Here is a 23,883-nt window from a genome sequence, read left to right as displayed (position 1 = left end):
TATCAACTTTCAAATAAAATGGCAGCTCTAAAACTGGCAGAGGTCTTAAAATCAAAATAGAATCTTGGCAGCAGAAGTTAGGATGTTATAAAATAGGCCAGCTCTGTCTGGCTGCTCTGTTCCAAATTTTCCTTTGAGATTCATCTCTTCCTTCCTGCATAAATCTTCCCTTTTTTCATTCTGTTGATTCTAAAAATAATTATTTGGATGTAGTTTATGATACCATCTTAACCATACCTAAGTTGGAATGATGAAATTAATCAAATAATCATGAATTTAATCACTTGTTTGCAATGTCAGGCAATGTAATGTTATTTCCAACTACATCCATTTATGGTTTACAGGATATCGTTCTACAGCAACAGTTTAACAATGGTTAGTTAAAAAGAATTGCACAAATCTGCTTATTTCTTCTTTCCAATTGGCTCTGATGACCATTTTGGGTGTTCTCTGCTGTCTCTATTTTTCTGTATTAAGCAGTGCCCATATCTGGAGCACAAAGTTCAGTCAGTCCACATTCAGAGGAAAACAATATTTTCCAGCAGCCTGGCACTTCTGTGCACAAATTTAAGAGTTTTTAAACCAAATTCTGTAGCACTTTTTGTTCAGCACAACTCTTAAGTGCCCAAGAGCTTTTTGTCCCCAAATTTTCTACATTTGCCACAATCCTGCTCACGCTGCATTGGCCAAGGGTTTTTCAGTAAAACCTTCACACTGAACTGACCTCTCAGATTCAAGAGCAGCTGGCACACACAACACACCAAAAATAATTTGTGGTGTGAGTGAAAGCAAGTGCACTTGTGAGAAATTGAAAAAATTGAGCAAATGCACAGTCAGGCCTTGAGTTAATTTAGTTTTGATGGAGTAAAACTCAGATCACCTTCCTGATTTTAGCAGAACATGAAAAAAACCCACTGAAGTCAAGTGTGGGGACACCCTACCTCACTGAAAACACAGAAGATTAGCTGGTTTAGTGCTGGTACATCCTAATTACTATACCCTTGTCTGAGTGATGGAGAAAAAATGTGCAACCATCAGGCTGCAGCTGCATCATGTGATGAAAAAAGTCATCCCACAGCTGCTCTTAGTTCCCCTTCCTGGGCTTGCCTGCTCTCCTGGGACAGATGGCTGCTTTCTTAGCAGAGTTATGTCATTTTTTTTACTCTGATTCACAAATGCTCTGCAAGTCTCCATTTGGAGTTTTCAGCTATGGCTTAAAATTGTTATTTGTGTTGTACAAAACATTGCAGCGGGATTTGCTGGAGACTCTGCTTTTGAAAAGCTTGCTATAGATCAAGTGTCATTAGATCCACTTCACAGCCTCCTCAGCAGAAGTCAAAGGGTGTTGTTTTCTCTTTGAAAATGTTTTTAGTCATACTGCTGCATTTTAGTGTTCTTCCCCCACCCCACTCCAGTTTCCAGGACTGAGAAGCAAATATTCCATGTATGAACTATGGACCTTTATGACCATATAAACTCTGCAGGTCATTCCAAACAAAAGGAGTGAAGAGAAATAATGTAGCTATCCCAATAAGGAAAAATTTACATGGAAAAACCCCTCAACACCAAAAGGAAACAAACAAAAAACTCTCCAGAAAACCACAACTCTGCTTAAGGCAAGCAGACAAACCTCATTTTGGCAGGCATTGCAATGCAGTATTTTGGCTCAACTCCGAGAGCAACAGTGTGGCCTGAGGGTGGAAACGAGTAGTTGTACAAACTGTTCTTAACTTGGCTTCATCTCTGAAGCAAATGGATTTCAGAACTATTGATTACAAATATCGTTTCACAACACTGCAGACATGTATCTCCAAAAAGGCACTGCTCTGTAGGTGCTGACATTTCTCCTTATGGTTTCACGTGTAATCTCAGTCCCATTCAGCCACACGACCACAGCAGCTCACAGAGAGCACACAATTATCTTACAGCAAAATGATCAGACACTGATCAGCAGGAGGTATTCTGAGCATCCCCAAAACGTGCTTTATTTTATATCTGGACTGATGAAATAGGCCTTTGAGGAGAAGTAGCTAACCCAGCAATATGAGACCTTACAGCTCTTAACATTCTCCCTCTAAACAGAACAAAAGTGAATCGTGCAAGGGTTGCAGAAGGCACTCCAAGTATATCTGAAAAGGAAAATTAATCTGGATTTATGAGAATTCATAATTCAGTGGTAGAATTTCCATTTGCCAGGGAAAGCATAGGCTTGAAGAGTGCAGTTGATAGATCACCAGAAAAGCAATTCTGTTCTCCACATTTCTAGAATTGAAGAAGAAAGTTAACAGTTTTCTAGTATTTGTCCTAACTGCACTGGAGGAAAAAAAAATTACTCAGTATGGTACCAGAAGAAAAAAAAAACTCACACAGTATTTAACTTAACCACAAACAGGAAATATGTTGCTAAGTCACCCAGCAGTACATTCCCAGCTTTTCATCCAGAAATTCTATGTCATTAGCACAACCACTGTACCACAGAAAATATACCACAATCCTTCCCCTGCTCCTGTGGAGCTGGAAGCTTTTCTCTCTTCTTGGTCAGTGTCATCACTGCAGTCAGTTTTTCCTGTCTCTTCCTCCTTTTTGCAGCTTTAGGTGGAATCGATATACATTTAGGCATTTTAAAAAATTCCCGAATTTATCTTCAGAAGGAAATCAGCCTCAGCTTGTTTACAAGCGCATGAGAATGTGGTAAATAACAAGAAAAGCATGGGGTTGAATAGCTTATCTTAATAGGTGGGAAAATAGGATTAGAAGTATTAACTGCTAAGCAATTAAAATAAATGAAGAGCATTGATTGCATATGAATAGATAGTCTCTATTGACAAAACTATCTCACTTTCTAAAAAATACTCTTTTTGGCTACTTAATAAATGTTATTTATTTGCAAACTTAAATCCACAGAAAATCCACTCACTGATAATTCCAAGAATTATCTGTTTGCTAAAGCTTTATTTAATCTAAACCATAATTTCCTGGCTTTCTAGAGGCAATAATTGAACATTCTATAGTGCTTCTGTAAATGAAGCCACAAGAAGTTACTATCACACGTATAAAATTTATTAGTCATTCGAAGGTACATTAAACATCTTATATTAACCTTTCAACAGTGACATTTCATGTTATAATCACGCACAGCATCACAAATGCTAATTAAAACCACGGCAGATTCTGAACGTTCCTTCAAATGGCTCAGGATGACACTTCAGCAAGGTTAATTCTCCATGGGTGCAGTTTGTTTTTAACCAGCTGTGAGATGGCTGCACCGTAGCTCATTTATTGGGCTTTAAACTTTTCAGTTCCAAGAAAACCTAGACGTTTTTGCCTTGCAGGAAGAGGAAGTTGAGTTTCCTACCTATTGTTTAGGAAAGATTTCATGTTGAATACGTTGGGGAGGTAATTGTGCTTACAGCAAACCTCCAGTTCAACCTGACTGACTCAATCTAGCTCTGATTTAAAATCTAAAGCTGGATGAGCTGTTCCATTATTAAATGTTACAGTAAAAAGATGAAGTTTACTTGTGTCAAGGCACTTTTTCATTAAACTGAGTAATTGTTTTAATCTGCAAAAAAATCATTAGAGATTTTCCTTTACTCCAGGCCAGGCTCCCCTAATAGTCATGAAACAAAACATCAATACAGTTTTTATGTTTATATTTTTCAAAGTGTTACAAGCATTTCCCCTCCTTGAAGCAATGAACTGATTTAGGTGAATTGTGTTGTCACTCTTTTCTCCATTTTGACCACTCAGTCTGTAATTCTAGATCCCAATGAGGTTTATCTTCTCTAAAAGATATTCTGCTTTCAGGTTTTAACAGAACAGTGAGAAAATATAGTTCTTGCTCCATTCAGGCTTTTTAGAAACAAGGAATGTATAAAAAATAGCACAGGATTATTTCAGAGGGCAATGTAAAAAAATAGAAGAAATTATTTTGCTTGACTTTGGACTTTTCCCACATGAGAAACTAAGCAAACTACTGATATATGAAATAATGGTAATTAGTTACTAATTAATTCTCTTTTTTTCCCTTTACCTTTCAGGCATCCTATCCCATAGAATAATCAGAACTTTTTGCGTTAGTACTTCTATTTTTTGCCCCAGCATTTTGTATGCCAGGACACAATGGCTCGATGTGAATAAAACACATTTATGTCTCAAAATACCTTATGAGTTTTTTTCCCAAGCCTGAAAGAACTGGAGATGATCTGTGCAGAGAGGAATAAAAAAGTTCAAATTGCCACTAAACACCAGAGCCCAGTTTTTAAACATACAGTTATTATTACTCATATGTGCTACCCTCCATTACAGGTTTTAACAATACAGTACATCTTTTTGATTGAGAGTCAAATCCCAACAGTAACTGTGGATTTAAATAGAGTATTCAAGGTCTCCGTATAAGCTACTCATTTTTTACTCTTTTTCTGTCATCTCTGGTGTTTTAGGCCCCCAGCACCTCTGGTTCATCTGTCTCTGACAGTTCAATTCTGTTATTGCCTGCAGTTCTGCAGAAGGAAACTGAAAAGCTGTGTCTTCACACTGGGATATTTTTTTTTTCTCTCTTGAAGGTTCCTGGAGGCTTTTTCTCTCTGTTCTGCACATCTCCCCACAGCCCCATGCTTGAGCTCACAGCTCATCTTGCTGTAGGATCTTCCCAAAATTGTTTAGAAAATATCTTTTGATGTTGATATCTCACAGCACAATTTGCTTCTCAAACATGACTGAACAGTTCAAAACAAACTCCTTTTATTTACTACAAGGCTTCCCTTGACCACATTCAACGCTAGAGACCTTTGTATTTGTCCTGCTTTTGTACATCTTTACAGCTTTCCACAGAAACTAAATACCACAGCCATTCTCTTAATAAACCACATTTCTATAGCTGCCCAGGGCTGCTCAGAGCATGATAGAACCAAACTGAGCCTTTAATGGTCAGGCTGGGAACTTTCCTACTTTGTTTATTTTGTCTACAGAGAAAGCTCTATCACAGTGTTTGTAATATGTGTACATGATACAAACCCCTAGAAGTAAGAATTCTTCAGTGCAGGGAATGAACAATTATCAGTGGAGTAGCTCAAAATGTCTCTCCATAGCCCATACTTCAACAAGCAGATTTCTGGGTGGAAATAAAGTTCATTTTCATGGAAATAATGCACATGGTGAAGGTATTAGTAATGCTAATGAAGAGCTTCCAGGCAGATGGACAGAAATAGGCCTGATTAAAGCTAAAGATCATGGATCATGTTAAGAAATCTTTGTTCAAATTATTCAATGGAAGAACAAGATAAAAACTTGTAGAATGTTCACCCATGGTCATTGCCTGTTCAGCATATTAATAATAGTTTCACTTACTAGAAAGAGATGGATTTTTATTTTGTGTTTAGCTGTTCTGCCCTTGTGGGTAGCACATTTCATTTATCGGTGGTGTATGGAGGGACCTCCCTCGCCACATCTGTACCAAAGGTTTTTCCATGGCTAAGCTAACTCCACTAAAGCCCATTTTTAGGGAGAATAAAGGGATACATTTTACATATTAAGAGATTACCTAATCAGCTTCTTTCAAGGGGGATAAACAGGTGATATGATGCATTTATTTTGTATGTAAACTAATTTCATTATGTAATTTCATCATGTTATATAAAATACTGACTTAGCTAAATATCTTGAAAAGCAGGTATTGCAGCTTTGAGGACAGAGAAGATCTACTCAGAAGGCATGTTTTTGGTATGCTCCCTATGTTGATTTTGGTTCACTCAATATTTGGGTTTAACTTAAGTGTCTTTAGTAACTTTCTCTGAAATCAACTGCATGTTTATCTTTTCTGAGGGAAAAACCTGGCTCTAAAGTCAAACCTTGTCATCCAGCACACAGTTCCAGCAGGATGGGACTGTGTAAAATACTACAGAAAACAAGGATCTGCTCTTCTTCTACAACTTTGGTTTGTTATGAATTATTCTTCCTTTTGTGTCTGTTAGTTCCTTCACAATTGCTCATAGTAAACTTATGTGTGAAAAGCAAAATTCTGCAACCTGTAATCAAAATTCTTTGCTTGTCCTCTTAGTCCTTTTTATAAATTAATGAAGATGGCATGTGCTAAAATAATGACAGTGAGAAGCAAGATTAACTCTGATCTTGTCCTGCACATGCACAATTGTCTAATTTTAATCAGACAAGTGGCTGAAGATGAATTTGAGGCTTGGCCCAAGAGAACAGACATTAAACTTCATTTAATGTAAGAAGAAGTGATTCTCAGGATGGCAGTGGCTTGTATTTCCCTCACTTTACCACATGCAAAGTGGATTTGATAAGCAGGCTTAGCATTTTTTTTGTAATACAAAATGAATAAGGGAAAAAAAAAGAATAGTTCTCTGCCATGTTAGTCTGCTGAGCTAATCCTGACCTGTGGTGTCCCTAGCTCTGGCATAAGGAGTGGGAGTGAGAGATTACCAGGCTAATAGTAATATTTTCTCACCTTTAACTCTCCACTAAAAGTGCTCTGGTTCCTGAGATGCGACAGTTTATATTGCAAAAATTGGCAAGGCTTTTATCCTTTCTTGCTGCCACATTGACTTAGGAACCAACACTGGCACCAGGCTGCCACAATTCTCAGCCATGTGTTTGAAGATCAATAGAAATTGTGCAAAGAGGGCAAAGTCTATATGCTGAGGGCAAGTTAAGCCCATCAGCCATATCAGTGGATATTATTGACTGTTTCTGGGTCAGAACTCTTTGTCATCATGTTCCTTATTGAGTCTTCAATATCAATCCAAAGATGCCAATGCAAAACCCTGTCCTGCACAGGGCTCTCTGGAGGAACATGAGCCCAAGCATGTGGCAGATGCTTGTTCCATTGCTTAATGCATTACAGGAAGGTGACACAACATTCCAGTGATAAGGATGGGACAAAAAATGCAAGTTTCATGTGTAGGAGAATATAGGTTCCATTTACAGGAATGGTTATTAGCCTTTATTTATTTATTTATTTATTTATTTATTTATTTGAAGAACCTGATGTTTCTGACTGTAGCAATGTATCTGTCTAACAGGCCATTCTGATGCACCAGCCAAACTGGTTGTGAGTAATATTATCAAACCACCTGCAGTTCTGTTCTCAGGAATTCATCAACGTACTGAGAAAAACAACAGGATCAAAAATAAGAAGAGAGCCTGAGGAACTCTCTGCAAAAAATGTAAACCCTGGATAGGGGAAGCACAAGGTGATGATGGACACCTGACCAACTGGATGTCCTCAAGGATGTGTGCCTGCCTCATGAGGGAGCAGCTTGGCCAACCCAGAGATGCGTGCCCATATGGACAGTTGACCCCGAATCTATATCTGCCATGTAATGTAAACAATAAACGGCTTCTGTTGGAATCATATTGACTCTGTATTCAGTTGCCCATTTCCCCCCTGCATCTGACAGTCTGAAAATTTCAGAATAGAAATGGCAAGGAAATCTGTGGATGAAATTGTCCAAGGAGAACATAGCAAGAAGAGGGAGTTAAAGTCCAGAGGAGAGAGCACTGTAATTTTCACAGACAGCTGGAGAGAGCTGAGACTGTCCACAAGTCCCTGAAGGAGAACCAGGAGCAACAAGAGGAAGCTCAGGGGTTTGCTGTGTCACTTTCTAAAGGTGTCTGATGGCACAAGAAAGGTCAGGGTTTCCCAGCTGGACCAGAAGGTCATTCCAGAGGTCATTCCAGACTTCGGGAATGCTTCCCCTGCAGTCTAAGGGGGTGGAACTGGCATGGACCTCTAGGGCCGCTGTCTCTGCTGGAATCTGGGACTCTGTGATGTAAATCATGGCTTAGTGCTTGTTGGGGGCGATTTGTCTCTTTAAATTCTCCAAAGGCGATTTGAACTTCCTGCCCCCTAATTAAGGACAGGATTTTGTCACCCCGGGGGCAGGGGAGCGTTCACTTCCAGCGGGCTGCTCCTGTGCAGGTAACAGCTGACTTGGTTCTGGCGTCTCTGCTGTGAAGTTCCTCTTTTCCATGTGTAGTTCTGCTAATGGAATGTTATTAAGTGGGAGTTGCTTCAAATGTATGTTGGACTTTGGTGCCGCTTTAAAACATTAGGACTGCTGCAAAAGGAATTTGATTCTTTTGTTTCTGCCTTTCCCGTCTCCTGGCGCTTTATTTTGCGTACACCAAACGTTCATGTGACTGGTGTTAAGTGGATTGCAAAAGTGATCTGGGTTAAAATTTACCTTATTTGAAAAAATGGCTGATTTTAGCTCAGCTCCTTGAACTTGCCTGTCACGTGCTCTCAGAAATGCCTGCAGTGGTATAAGAGGGGAGATTGGTAAGAAAGAAAAGTAGAAGGTTCTTTCCCGCCTCAGAAGACCCAGTCAGGAAACTGGTTCCCTGCTCTGAGCTGCCCCAGCTGCCTCCGCCTGGCTGGAGGAAATTGCCCCATTTTGGAGAACGGCTGTGTAGGAGGCTGAAAACCACAAGCAGGGGAGGGAAAAGGCAGAATTGCAGCCTGAGCTTGACTTTTTGGTGTTTTAAGGATTAAAAAGGAAAAAATGTTAATAAGAAATTTGAAGTGAAAATAGCAGAAACTTAATGAAAGATATCCACATACCAATCATAATGCCTTGGCTAGGAGAAGCTAATTTTTATCTCCTGGGTGTTAGCTTGTGTGGCCAGCAAGGATTTTTCAGGTGTTTTATTAGTCTGGTTAGTGTGCTGCTTTTAATGAAATAACTTGTTAAACTCAAGTTATTCTTTTAAGTTACTGCTTTATGTTTTAAGGCTGCTGGCATTTTGTGTTTTCGTGGTTTCTCTTGTTAGCTGAAGGTGCCTAAGAAGTGCCCCAGGCAGTGATGGAGGCTTTATTTTAGCAGTACTGTAATACAGCCTGTATTTGTAATTATAAAAAGGGATGGCTTTTGTCCTACTTAGATGGGAAATATCAACATCCAATATTTTTATGGCAGCAGAAGAGCTTTCCTGGATTTAATTGCTTTTAGACCAATCACTTGAAATGAAGAGGAATGTTTTTGTTTATTTCTGGTTCTTTTTGCATCTTAATGTAATATTTTAAATAAACTGATGTCTTTAGGTCATTCTATGAGTTCAAAAGGGCATTTGTGGTTTTGTTAGTTATTTTCTTTCACCCTTTTAAATGAACCTAGTATAGTTATAAAGGGGGGTTTTTTTGGTTTTTTAAATTTTTTTTTAGGTTGCTCATAGCATCCTATGGTGTTGGTATGACTCAAATTTTCTCTTTCATCCTTTGTGCTCTACTAATTTAATCTTAGTGTAGTCTGACTACCCATGGTTTACCTGTTAAATTAACTCTTGAAGTTATTCTTCCAAAGTCAACTTGTGCTTTAACAAACCAGTTTATTCTCTCCTTAATAATCAAATGCCTCTCCCTGTATCTGTAGCTAAAAATCTACTTAAAGCTTATTGTGTAGGTGGCTTCTAGAACACTATGGATTTTTTCTGTGTAAACCACAGTGTTCCTTGAGGGTTTTTTCCTAGTAATACAAGACTGTATTTATTTCTAATTGCAGCTGGTTAAACAAGTCCTGGCTGCAATGTGCTCCAAGAGGAAAAGGCAGAATAAGTGGGGGTGCAGAGCAGTGCCCAAAATTCTCTTTGTCTCAGCTAAAGGGACAAAGGGTGGTACTGTGGGGCTCAAAACTGGTTAATTTTATTTATTTATTTATTTATTTATTTATTTATTTATTAATTCTTACCTAGATTTGCTTTCTGGTACATCATTCAGTACATCCAGGCCTGCAGGGCTCAGGTCCTGGGTTTGAGGAGTGTTTGGGAGGCCTCATCTAAGTGAGGCCACTGAATCCCTTAGTGCAATTATGTGGGCACTGGTCACAGGTGACAGATTGGAGTTAAAAATGTTTTGACCCTGTGACTGTTCAGATAAGGGTGATGACATAATTGTGAACAACTCCCTGTTTCTAACAACGGAGATGTTATTCTAAGTTTCATAATAGATTCTTTGGTTAATCGGGGCCAAATAGGTGGGGCAGTGCTGGTTTGCCCTTTAGATCTGTTCCACCTCCTGCCTGAGCAGCTGCACGGAATAGTGGTGAGAAATGAGGTGAGAGATAAAAGAAGAATGGGAAAACCTGATCTTTGAAGAGTCAGGGATCCTGGGAACATGTGGGCTTCCCACCTAGCCGTTCTCTTTACAATATGCCTGCAGTTCACTCCTACTACCTCAGAGCTTTTCCAGTGTTCAGCTGCTCCTACCTTTCCCCATTTAATCAGGAAATTCACTGTATTCTGTCTTTCATAAGAACAATTCTCTCATGGAATGGCAACAGTGATTTGGAGACATCATACAACTCTCAAACCAATTCATTTGACAGTGATAACATCACCCTAAGGGCAGGGAAATGAGGTATATTGGGGAAAAAAATACCTTGACTGACAAGTGTCATAAGCATGGGTTAGACCTATGTGAAAAGTGGTGAACAAGTATTTATAGGAAGAGAAAGCATATGGATTTTACATAGGGGTTTTTTGTTCGGGTTTGGTGCTTTTGGGGTAGTTATTTTTGGTGGGATATATCAGTATGTGTAACCAAGTGTAGACAAACTGAAGCTGTTGTTAGTTACTGATGAATAATGTGGCCACAGTGAGCAGAAAGCAGGAAACAGCTTTTTGTCACACTTCCTTTGGGGGTTGCTGCATCACCACACATCACCAGAGTTGATGGGCCAGCTCTGGGGCACGCCCGGGGCTGCACCCTGAGCACAGGGGTAGGAGCAGCTCAGTCCTGGCTGCTGGAGTGACAAATAATGGGGTTTGACCGATTATTCCGCTCCTCCTTGTGCATATGCAGGGCTAAAAGGCAGTTTTCAGTAGTGCCAGTGATCTTCCTGCAGATGTAAGGACTGCTGCATACCAGATCTTTGAGTAATGCTCATGAGGAAGGATTAAGTGCTCTGTTTGCTGCATGATTAGTGAAGTTGTTTTGGTTTTAATGAAAAAGTAAATATAAACGAATTACAGCTTTTAGAAATGTGGGCTCTTAAGCAGGAAAATAACCAAAAACTTAATTTAAAGCATTGGAATGACTCAAAGTCTGCTTAAAACATATTTTCCAATTGACAGACAAATAAAAGTTCATGGAACACTTCTTAAACTTAGGTTTCTGTGGTAGCAAATACTTGTGGCTGAGGGCCTTTGAGTCATGCTGCAGATCCATGTTGAGAAACAAGTCTGTATAATATGGATGGTATTTTCTGAGTTCTGCTTGATTCCTTTTAGACATCTCTGAGCTGATGGCTCTAGTTTTAAGCTGTGTTGGCAGCAGTGGCAGGGCCACAATTCACTGTAATGGGTTTGGGTTTGCTTTTGGAGCTCCAAATGAGTGGTGAGTGAAGGGGAAATACTCAGCACTTACTGACAGTATCCTTTAAACATTTAATGATGACTAGTATGTTAATTAAAACCTGAGTGAATGCAGCGGATGAAGTCCCACTGTATTTCTGGAAATGAAACACAGACCAGACTGAGTCATTATTAAGCACTCCAAAAAAAGCCGTTAAAGGGAGCTGTACTAGACTTGTTGCATGGAATTCTTAAAGGGTTTACTTGGTGGGGGTGAGGCAGCAGGCCTAGCTCCTAGTAGAAATCTTGAAAGACTGATGGCATTTATAGAGACAAAATTCCAACAATAGAGTATTCAATGAATGGGAAGAAACATTGCTTTCATTATTAGAAAATACTACATATATGTACTTTATCTTTTATTTAATTCCTATTTTTGTGAACACTCTCCTTAATTTTATTCCTTTTCACATTGAGTCAGAGTAAATACTTTGCTTCGGAGAAAGGACATACATGAAAGACATACATGCTTCTTTCTACAGTGGCTTTTTGCAGATAAGACTTTTACTTTCCAGACCTCATTAAGCAGTCAGTTGAGCAGCTAAATGAGTGTTCCAAGTGGTAATGGATACTTACTCCGTGTAAGTACAACAAGATTATGAGATACTGTGACGCTGAGTACTTAACTGCAGAGGATTATTTCTATTACAAATAAGTGCATCAAGTAAATAACTCAGATGTTCATGATAGCAGTGGGGTATCCCACCTGTTAATAGAGTAGATCTGGGTCACTAGATAGGGAGGTTTGTTTCCTATTTTGAGTCATGTATCTTCCATTCCTTCTATCTGAGCAGATTTTAGCCTTTTCCAAAAATAAGGACCCTCTTTTAAAGTATTTAAGCCTGGATGGAATATGAGTAGGCAGAAATCTTCTAACCAAACGTGTTTGTGAAAATCAAATTGTGTTTTAGCAATCCAATCTGCACACACTTTAAGTTCTTATTTGGATTTGTAACATTGCAGGTGGTTGTTAATGATGCTTAGAAAATATTGCAAAACTTGCCTTGACTTTTCCAAGCTGGGATTACAGATATTCACATATAAGTAAGTGGAGATCCAAGTAGTTAATGCTTTGGGAGTTACGAAAGATTATAAAAATAAAAACAAAACTAAGGCTGTAAAAGGATAATTAATATGATGAACAGAGGAGTTTATGAAGCTGGAATTCTATAAGTGTTTTGCTCAAGTTCTCATATCTAAGCTGCAAACTCTGAAATCATTCCAGCAGATGAGGTGCTTTCCTTTTTCCCACACAGCTTCTCTGGTGTGTAAGGGATAAATTTCTGCAGTTTCAATACAGAACATACCATGGATCTCTACTCTACATTGCCACCTGTCTTCAAAGAGGCTTTAAGGCCGTCCTTTGAGATCTCTGGGGGAAATTGGGTTAAAATGGGGATGGAAAAAAACGAGATAAAATGTGTACAACACAGGTAGTTCAGAAACTTGGTGAAGAAAGCCTCCAGGTTACTATCAAAGTCTTCTTTGTCAGAATCAGTACAGCATTTGTAACATGAACTGGGGAAGGCTTTAACTGTCCTCTGTCATCTGCTTGTATTGGTGCTCTCTAAATAATTAAAGATAACTTTGTTTTCCCTGCCAAGTGACTTGTGGAACAGTAAATAAGCAGTGTGAACATGTCACACTGAGTGATGAAGGTGATCTGATCTTCATCATTCTCTCTGCTGTTCTCTGAAGTAGATTTTCTACATACAATTATTTTTCTCTCAATAAATCAAGCTGTTTTCTCTGGTTATCTCTTATATGTAACATTTTAAAATAAGCTCCTAAAAAGCAAACCAAAGCTTTCTACCACCTCAGCTTGTTCTGCTGTCTCTAAAGTTACCTGTTGTTACCTGGAGATTTCTCTCAAGAGTTAGAGGCTACAGCACTAATATTTTAATTTTACCTGGAAGAAAACAAGTTCACAGCTGAGTTTTTGCTAATTATTTCCACTCAGTTTTGTTGAGTGCCAGACTTTTTAGTTGTGTTTAATGTTGTTGCTTGTTGCTCTGGAAATAATCATTAAAGGGAAATGGGTCACCACCACTATACACTGGTAATTCTGTGAAACAATTTGAAATGAACTTGCCTTTTCATAGTGATGCTGAAAAGCACCAAATGCTTTCAGTAATAGTGGCACAGTGTAATTAAGTGATAAAGTTGGGGCTTTTTTCCCCCCTGAAACCATAATATAAACAAGACACAAATTAATGGTGCAGGACAGTATTGCATCTTTAGGTATTTGAAAAGTCAACAAGGTAACTGAAGATAGAGCTGACACTGCAAGAAAAAGTTTCTAGAAATGATCCCTGACACTTGGAGAGCACCAAGTCATTGCAGTTAAAATCTGTCATAAACTTGTGCAGACAGGACATGGAATTTTGTAGAGGCTGTGGATCTCTGAAGGGGGAGGTACCTGTGGGTAACGAGAGCATCTTTGTTTTGAAGAGCAGCGTATGTCATGATTTACCCACATTGATTTATCCTGTATACAGAGAACATTGATTGAAGATATTCAGGGTTTGACCTTTATCAGTACAAAAGAGTAGCCCAGTTTCTCCACCTTTCTAAGCTGCAAGTTTTGGAAAGAGGCCCAAGAGTAAGAAGAATGTTTCTGCAGTGCTGACATCAGCTGGAAGCACAGACCATGTGGAGACAGAGCTTTTTCAGGTGACAGTTTCCTAGTCACCAGCTGAATTTCCTTTCATACTGTTTCTCCTCCTTGCATTTCAAAGTCCTTTACAAATTCTGCCTCGAATACACATTGTTGTATTTGAATTTATAATTTAGGCAGGGAGTAGAAGCAAGGCTGTTCAGGCCTAACTTAAAACCAGAAGTGGATCTGTTGGGTCTTCCTCATCTTTAGTCCACCTCAGTTGTGCTATTCTCTAATTCCCCTTCGTTCTTTGTTTTGCAGTGCCTAGGAATAAAATAAAGGTCTTGATCTGTGCTTAGAGTGTCTTCTGAAACTTAAGTGCATCAGAGTCCTGGAAAGCAGAGGTGACTTAGTGTGAAATCCCTCAAGTGCTGGTTATTGGGGTGATAGTGAATCCTAGGTAGGAAAATGTGGCACTGGGATGTGTCATGACCACGGTAAAAGTTAAAAGTTGGATGAACTTTATCTTAAAATAAAACTCACTTGAGTAAGAGAAATAGGTGTTCCTGCAAGGCAGCTGAGCCCTCTGTAGCACAGATCTGCACAGAGAAAGAGAGCACAGCATGAATTGGGAACTTTGCATAAAATAATTTATTTTAGCATCATTTCATGTCCCACCCTGAGTTTTCCACACTTTTAAAATCCAGATGATGGAAGAAATCCAGGAATATAAAATTCTATAACAAATAAGGTGACTTGATTGTGTTTATTCCCACGTGTATAATTCCTATATTTCTGCAAATCTCGGTGTTCTGTTATGGATATAAGGAACATAAACCACCCCACTGTTTCCTGAGTCTGCAGACAGAACATTGGTGTTACCACTGATTCCTGGATTGCATTGTGATTTATGCCCTCTGGAGCTTTGTCAGATAGGAAATGATGATGGGACAGGAAACCAGGCATTGTAGGAGAACATCCATGAGCATGTAACTAGAGGAAAAAGCTGCAAAAATAATTTATGGAAGATATTACAAAGCTGTATATTCTGTATATAGTTATGATTGTGCACAAATGGAAATTGTAATTGTTAAAAATATTGCAGGCCAGTGATTGATTTTTACGGAAGGAAGAGCCCAGTATTGTGTTTGAGCAGCGTCAGCGAAAGTACTGGAAGGACTAAATCTCCCCTTAATCAGGGCTCTCTCTGCCTTACTGCCTTTGTTAAGTTCTGCTAATGAAAGTTTTCTGAAGAATTCTTACAAAATTACCTCAGATATACAGTTTTAAAAACTAGTAATAAATTCTTCATCTTGAAGGCTAGGGCTTTATTAATGTAAAGCCAGTTTTTCTTTCTGTTTAATATAAGTTAACAAGTAACTGTGAACTGGCAGCAATAGCTGTAGGAGGAGAGGTCAAAGCATTTCAAAATCTCAAATAATATGGGGACAATTAATAACCAATTAAGCTTTCAGATATACCAGAAGCAATCTGAGCTTTGAGAAGCCATGCTCAGAGAATGCCTGTCCCAGTCCAAAACAGAATTACATTTGAACCTGTAATGTCACTGAAATGTGATTCAGGCCTGGTTATTGAAGGTTTGCAGCAAGTTGTGACCCCAAAGGGGCTGTTTGGAGACTGGCTATTAGCAGAGTAATAAAGAAGTTCTAGAGGAATCGCCTGTCTGATAGGTGAAGATGAGCAGAAATAAGGTTAGAGAAAATTGCAGATAACTTGGTGTCCCCTTGCTGGTTTTGAGCCCTGCTAAAGGAGGGTATTGCAGTGTTTTTTCTGTTCCAAGTGGTAGAATTGGCACTGCTTTATTGGAAAGGAAAAGAACTGAAAAAGGGGAGTAGGTTGTTGAGAATAAAGATTATTGCTGAAATTGTTACAGCTTTTTCCAGTGTTCCCAAACACGACGCTGCGGAGAGTACTCATGTTAATTAGAGGAATGAATACAAACCAAAAATTTGAAGTCATGATGGATTATAAGAGGCTTTTTACTGCTGAAATCTGTTTTGGTTTTCCTTTTTTTTTCTTTGTGTGAGGGCCTCTCTTCAAGGTTTGGCCTTGTGAAGGAGCCAAAAATCAATATGCTGGGAACAGAAAGCATTTGCACAAATCTGAGAAAACCATTACAATGGTGCTTATTTCAGTGGTAAATATCACGTGTTGTTTTAGAAAACAACTCTTTTGCTAAGGGCACATTCTAATACTTTGTATTTTCATGTGGTTTCTAAGCAGAATTGCCTGCTTAATAAATGCATTTTAAAACAATTTATATACCTTCAACTTGGATTTTTTTTCCAAATTAAGATGAAAACAGGGAAGTATGGAATAGTTAGGGTTTTGCTTCATCATATGCTTTTAACTTACCTCTGTGATCTTTTACAACCTCTAAAGGAAAAACATGAAAAAAACCCAACCAAACTCTGGGTGTGAGTAGAAAGTTCATGCCAAAATCAAACAGCCCCTAACGGATGTTGCCTGATGTAGATCCCGTGCCGTACTTCAGACATTACCTGGTGACAAAACCGCGGCTTGCTTTGGTATTTCCATCATCTCCATTTGGCATTTGCGGGATCTCCGCTGCCCTGTGCGAGGCACTCGGAGCTTTAGGGAGCGTTCTGGGGAGGTCCTTTATTAGAGTTTAACCATGGAACTCTCAGACTCTGCTGGTGCATCCCGGCCACATCGTCCTGTGGCACATTGGGGAATGTGATGCTTCCCTCTACCGGACACACAGCGAGGGAATTCTGTTGTGAAACGAGCAAAGGATTTTCCTGGGGGTTTGTTGTTGTTGTTGTTTTCCTGGTTTTTTGGGTTTTTGTTTGTTTGTTTTCTTTTTTTTTTTTTCCTTTCCGTTTTTCCCCCCGTTTCTTTTTTTTTTTCCCCTCCCCGCCCCCCCCCCCCCCCGTGTTTTTTGTTTTCTTCCCTTAGCTTTTTTTTTTTTTCCTCCTATTTTCTTTTCTTCCTGTTGTTTGGGGTATTTTTTGTTTTGTTTTCTTTTGTTTTATTCCTTTCCTGGGTGGTTTTTTTTCCCCTCGGATTTTGGCGGTGGGTGGTTTTTTTGTGTGTGTGTGTGGTTTTTTTTTTGTTTGTTTGTTTGTTTGTTTGTTTGTTTGGTTTTGTTTTGGTTTGGTTTTTTGTTTGTTTTGTTTTTGTTTTTGTTTTTTTTCCTGGGTTTTTCTTTTTTTCCTTCGTGCCTTTTTTCTTAGGGTTTGGGGTTTTTTTTTTTTAGGTTTTTTTTTTTTGTTTGGTTGGTTGGTTGGTTGGTTGGGTTTTTTTGTTTTTTTGGTTTTTTTTAGGTTTTGGTTTGGGGTTTTTTTAGGTTTTTTTTTACCTCGTTTTTTCTTTTTTTTTTCTTTTTTTCTTTTTTTCTTTTTTTTTTTTTTTAAATTAAAAAAAACCAAACCAAACAAAACAGCCTGTGCTTAGGAGGGAGAGGAAAGGGGTTTGTTATTGCAGTGTCATACTCAGGGCAAATTAATTCACTGCATCACAAAACAGCTTTATGTTAAAGTGACTGGCCTCCGTTTGTTTTGGGAAAAATGCACAAATATTTTAATCCACTTCCTGTCCAATAGCCATGCTAACGTGGAGTATTCTCAGTATAAAGAGCAAGCAATTAAGTATTTGAAAACAGAAATCAAAATGAGAGTGCATCGAGGGAATTTGGGGGTTTTGGTGGGGTTTTTTTGGCCAAAATTAGTAGGCTAGTTGTTTTGGTTTTTTTTTCCCCTAGGGTGAGGATGTTACATTGATGACACCTTAAACTTTTCATGGCATGAAAGAGAAAATGGCTCACTTTCAGCAGTTAAATGCTTTAAAAAAAAAGTTTATAAAAGCTTGGTTGATGTGTGGATGTTACCTGAAATTACTGATTTTTTTTTGGTTCACATTACTCTTGCTCAACATGGAAAACATGGCTGAGCTGACTGAGGAGTGTTTTTGGAGGCAGTTCATGAGAGCCTAGGGGTATTCCATAATCCACCTTATAGCCCTGCTGGATACAGATCACTCGGGGCCATCAGGACGTGCCAAACTGCAGGGAGCAGGGTGCACAGGGATTGAAATTTGGCAGAGAAATGTCCTGGTGCCCGTGAGCTGCTGAAACCCTGTGAGCTGGGACTGCCTACAAGGCCAGCTGCACAAGGTGTGCTCCTCAACTGTGACAGAAAACTCTTGCAGCAGGAGATTCAGAGTCTGGGTTGCAAATATGTGTTTGAAATTCTCAAAGATGTTTTAGCCCTTTAGTACTTTTTTCTCCCCTTCTATGATTTTTTTTTCCTCTTTTTGATGGATGCCTTTGGGTTGAATTGCACCTTTGGTAGATGTATGGGTTTTTAATTAATGTGTCCCTCTTCTCATTTTAGTTCTTTTGTTTTAAAGACAAGAGTGGGGAGAAAAATGAGTCCACAGGACGTGTATCAAGCTTCAGAGCTGTAGGAAGGGGAATAATCTATTACCCCATAAAAATATTGGGAAATTAGTCAAAAAAAAAAAGGACAACCACCCCAACAAACAAGGGAGAACACTCCAAGAAAACCCCACATCCCCTCCCTCCATTATTGAGTCTCCATACCATTTTTATTATTACAATTGGAACAATTAATTGGCTCGGGTTTCCTTCAGGTTCTGTGCTCTTTGGAGTGTAAGCTTAGCTAATTCATTGACACTTCCTCCTGGGAGCTGGCAGCTTTGGCCAGGGAGGTACCAGCTGCATGTGAGCAATGACATCACCTGCACTGGAGTGGAATTTGTCTGATAAAACCATGGGTAGAACTGAGGAGCACAGGGACATGGCACAGCTGCATTCCTGGACTCAACCAAAATCAGAATTTACAGTGGAAGCAGCCTTTGGCCAGGTGTGTGTGGACTTTATCAGCCCCCGTTAGGGTTTGATTTGATTTCCAGTAGAAGTTTTGACCTTCAGCAAGGCATCCCCAGCCTTTGTGCTGCAGGTTCCCAGTCTGTGGAATAGACCCAGAGTCAGAGTCTCAGGAGTGTTCATGTATAATTTTCCTAGCACTCCACAATAGCAGGATGAAAGGGGGTGTGGAGCTTCAATTAACACTAGATGAGGCTGAATTGCACTTGCAACAAAGAGAAGTCTTTCAGTTAGTCTACAATAAAATCATAATTATATCCCCAGTATCCTTGGCAACAGATTAAGGTCCCAAAAGGTGATTTTACAGTTCAGTATTCATTGCTGATACAGAGATGGAAAAAGAAGGAAAAGCATAATCATTTAAACAGTTTCTGGGGTGTAAATAAGCATTATGTGAGAAACATGAAATGCATCACACTGAATATATAGAACTGTGCTCTCTACGGAAACAAATAATTTCTGTAGTTAGGACATGAAAATCAGAAATTTGTATGCTTGATGATTTAAATTCATACAAAAGGATGGCATTCATTGGATATGGATTTGTTTCTCAACAGGGAATTCTATCCAATTTTCATTTTAAGAAAGCCAGCCCATGAGACAGAAGGATTATCAGTTGATGAACTGAAGAGAACTTGCTTCATCAGATCTGTTTATACAGAAGAATTACCTGATTATAAATTCTTTTATGTGGCTATATTTTAAACTCCCTGCAGTTTTTCATGATAAAGATTCCTTTTCCTTGATCTTTAAGGTCATATATAGAAATATAGGAAGCATTTCCTTCCCTCAATGACCCTCTCAGAAAAAAAGTTGTTTTAGTAAATACTTGCTGTACTCTTTTTAAATATCTTCCTGTCTCCATTTGCTTTTTACTCAGTACATTTTACTGCTACAGTTCTCACCAGCACAATGGTGAATTTTCTTTGCCTTCCTCTCTTCTCCCTATTTTCTTTGAAATAAGAACCAATAAAGGTAATAACCTTAGAAGGCAGAGTTCTTATGTTTATTTTTGAAAAAAAATGATCCTGTTATTGTCTGGATGACGAGCTCTATGCATGAATTCCTAAATGTGCCATCAGTAAGGAAGATGGAAATGGGGGGAAAGTCAGCAAGATGCATGAAGATATTTGTGGAAATAAGATCTTGGAAATAGGACAACAATGAATAGAAGGAAAGGGTAATGTAGGCATGTGAATTCTAAATGCCTTCCAATCTGAAAAAAAATTGGCTGCTGGAAATGGATTTTTATTGATGTTTGTGTTGCTGCTGAGGCAAAGTATAAGTCATATTATAACATTATTGGAAGTATGACATAGTTTGAGTTTGAAAATGATGTTGATGACTGCTTTGAAGTGACTTAGGTGATGGAAATTCCTGCACCTCCCTTCCATTTTGAGTCTACAAATGAGTGATGAGCTGTGTAATTTTGTATATAATGATGCATCTTCTCTCTGACAGATCTGGTTACTAAAGTTTGTCAAAGTGCACTTGGTACTAAATATTGAGACCTGGTTTTGCTTTCATTTTAAATAAAGGGCTTCAGAAGAGAGGGAAGAAATAATAGAATAAAATAATTTTGTGATTATTTGCTTACTTATAATTGCATGGTTTAGAGCAAGACTTTGTAGCTCCAAATAAGCATGAGATGTGTCTGTAAGGAAGATGGCAATTTTCCAGCTCTAGAGACTGTAACTCTTCTGTTTGGTACTCCAGTGCAAATGCAGTCTGCTGAAATTCTGCAGGATTGAGGATCTCTTGGGTTTTCACAGAAATGTTCAGAATTTAATACCAGAGAACAGTGAAACAATATAAAAGAACTAAAGACCGTGGGGACTTGGGCTGGAATTGTGTTCACATTCTGTTCACAGGGAAGGGCCAGAAAATTGGAATTGTATTGGCCAGATCAGTTCTAGAAAGCGAATAGTTGCTGTGTGAACTTAGTAGTATCAGATACGTAGTATCAAGTAATTTCAAGGCACTTTTTTTTCCTTCTATTTGGGCAAATTATTAGTAATTTCACTGTGAATATACTAAGGTTTTTCCAGTTTATTGTAACTCTTTCCTGATTACATGCGTTAAATAGCAGTTAAGGCAGAATTTGGTTAATGAGTGAATATATCCATTTTCATAACACGCTGCGTTTTCCAACACAGTTTTTGTTGAGGCTAGGGAAGCATCTGTTCAGACACAAAATATTAGCTGCTGTTAGCCTGTGTGAAATCATTCTTGTGCTTTCCTCTGCTTTTGGAGGAGTCTGGGGACAGGGGGCAGAATGGTGCAGAGTGTTTGACCCTGCACTTTAAAACTTTACTGAGGTCCCCAGTAAGGCAGGGAATCAGAATAACTGAAAAACTGGATTTTTGCTGAAAGTCTATTAATCACAGTACACATCAGCATTAGATAGCATGGGAAGAACAGTGAGAGGAAAGTAAAAAATAGCTTAGCTCTGTAGAGCTGCAGAATGTTACTATAGATAGGCTGTGAGATTAAAGAGCTGCCTTGGCACATTACAATTCAAAGACCAGCAGCCTCAACTGCCTTCCTGTCCTGAGGAATTTTTCTTAAGAATTTTATACTTAAGATATCACATTATAATGTGGGTTAAATCACTGTATTTTGTCTTGATTTTCCTCAATACTTTCCTTTTATCCTTTTGTTCTATCATTATCCCTTTTCTATCTCTTGGCTTGGCTCTAAATTCTCCCATATGTGGTTATTGGAGTAATTTGAGAAGCAAAGCCCAGAATTGGTTGGCTGGGGGATCTATACAGAATAGAAAGCACAGCAGGAGATTCCAAAACTCAGATGGTGAAGTCCCTGGGGTTGGTGGTGTCTAATGCTGGGCTGACCAGCACTGCCCTGAAAGCCTCTAACTGTACAACATCTACAAGTCATGGTGGCTTTCTGGGAGCTCTGGGAGGCTTCAGCAAAGAAGGATGTAATGTCTGGTGTGATAGAACAGCAATGGCCTGCAATATTTTGCATTTGGAAAAAAAAAAACATGGCATGATCTATCAATCAGTTTATTGTTTAGATGTCTTAGGTAAAGTAAAATCAAACTAACCCCTGTAATTTGACTTTATCTAGGTGCACTGTAATACTGATAAAAACTTGTTTTAACAAAGAGGAGAAGATGATAATCATTTGCTGTGTTCCTGTGAAGTAGAAGGGTGATCACTAGCTGCTGGTGAAGCAGCAATTCCATTTTGGAGGGGAGCTTTTATTTTATTTCTTGTTAGGGAATTTCTGTGGTAATTCTGCTGGACTTGATTGTGGTTACCTGTAGTATTTCTGAGGATTGTTGGAGTGTAACAAAACTGAAATCTCATTTACACTGCAGTGTGTGCATGCTCAAGACTGAGCCTGCTGACAAGGAAAGGGAGATTGCACCTTGGTTAAGATGAACTGGACAAAACCTGTGTTGCATGGCGTGCGAGTTTCCTTGCGTGAGTTTGGAAGTCTTTGTTGTTGTGCTGCTTCATTATGAGGAAAGGATCCTGGTGTTAGACAGCTGGATTGTACTAAAGAAGTAGTAAAAAACTCCCTGGGAGGGAAAAGAAATTTTGTGTACTTAACCATGTAAGTGAGAATACTGTATTAGTGATGATACAGAACAGGGAGAAAATGGGGCAGTCTCTATGAGGAACACAAATAGCATGGCTGTCTAACAGCTTCTATTTTTAAAGCCATTAATAACATTCCAGTTCCTGTTTACTGTATATTTTAAGGCAAGCAGCCTTCATGTGCACAAAATTTTAGTGCTTTCTATACATGTTGACAGGGAGCCTGTGAGTATTGGTTAAAATGTGTCTGCTCAAAAAGTTTTCTTGGGACTCTGCAAGTCTGGTATGCGCTCAGCAAGGAGAAAAGGTGATTGCAGAAAGAAGTGTGTGATGGAGCTGAGCTCCTGAACACCTTTCTGCTCTCCATGTCAGTACCCTTGCCTATGTGCCTCTGTCGGGGCACATTGTGCAGTGTCACCAGCATGCCCACGATGCTTGGCTGGTCTTGTGTCCATGAATGAAAACTTCCCCACAAACCAGCCTCACTGATGGTGCTGGAATTGTGCTGTTCTTCACCTGCTATCCAGAACAAGGAGGGTTAGTGGAAATACGGAAGGATCTGGAGATTCTAGATTATTTTATAGAGAATCTGAGTGAAATTTCATAGACTCACTCTTCAAAGGTGCACATTTAGTTGTAGATTTTCCTGTTTGCTCCTTTTGTCATAAAATCAGAGTGGTTTGGGTTGGAAGGGATGTTAAAGATTATCTTGTCCCACTCCCCTGCCATGAGCAGGGACACCTTCCACTGTCCCAGGCTACTCCAAGCCGCATCCAGCCTGACCTTGGACACTGCCAGGGATCCGGGGCACCCAGAACTTCTCTGTGTACCCTGTGCTGGGGCCTCACTGTCCTCAGAGTGAATTTCCTTCTAATTTCTGATCTAAACCTGCCCTTTTGCAGTTTGAGATCACTTGTCCCGTCACTGTGTGCTTGTGTAGGAAGTCCCACTCTTTAAGCCCCTTAAGGCACTGGAAAAGCTCCAAGGTTTCTCTGGACATTCTCTTCTCCAGGCTGAGCAACCCCCATTCTCTCAGCCTGGTTTAGCATGAAGAATTATGGTGTCTTGCCTGTTCTGGAAGCTGTATGGCTTTTTAGTAGGAATTTTTACTAGGCTCTTGTTTTTATGTCGGTGTTATTTATTTAGAAGAGTTTTCTTAAAATTTTATCTACTACAATGAATTTACTATTCTGTTTTCAGACTACAGGATAGTCTCTTCCCTGGTTTTAAAAGTGTATGGAAAAGAAAACTCTGAAATGCTTTTTCAAAATCTAAGTAGCTGAACTTCTCTGGTTTATGAATCAGATAATTACAAGCATGACTTTTATCAGACCTTAGTGCTTGTTTTTATTTCTGTAGCCTTAAAAGCTTCAGTTAATCATTCCCAATAGACTGAAAAATACTTTCCATGAAAGCTAATAAATTTGGAAGCGTCTTCTAAATCCTCGAACTGATCC

The 23,883-nt window shown here is 39.0% G+C and overlaps 1 long non-coding RNA gene across 5 annotated transcripts in view; it reads left to right on the top strand.

Annotated features, from left to right (window-relative positions):
* Positions 1-7,537: 7,537 nt before the first annotated feature.
* Positions 7,538-23,883, top strand: part of LOC310923044 — a 68,816-nt gene continuing 52,470 nt past the window's right edge. For 3 of the 5 annotated variants that reach the window (XR_014592539.1, XR_014592540.1, XR_014592541.1), the window contains exon 1: positions 7,785-7,942. This is a non-coding gene — a long non-coding RNA (uncharacterized lncRNA). Of the gene's footprint in view, positions 7,653-7,784; positions 7,943-23,883 lie in introns of those variants that run through there. The other 2 variants (XR_014592538.1, XR_014592542.1) reach the window with 2 other exon arrangements.

Source organism: Zosterops lateralis, assembly GCF_965231275.1.
Source record: "Zosterops lateralis genome assembly, chromosome: Z".
NCBI lineage: Eukaryota > Metazoa > Chordata > Aves > Passeriformes > Zosteropidae > Zosterops > Zosterops lateralis.
Note: the sequence above shows the minus strand (reverse complement) of the source record. Positions and strands in the feature narration are given on the sequence as shown.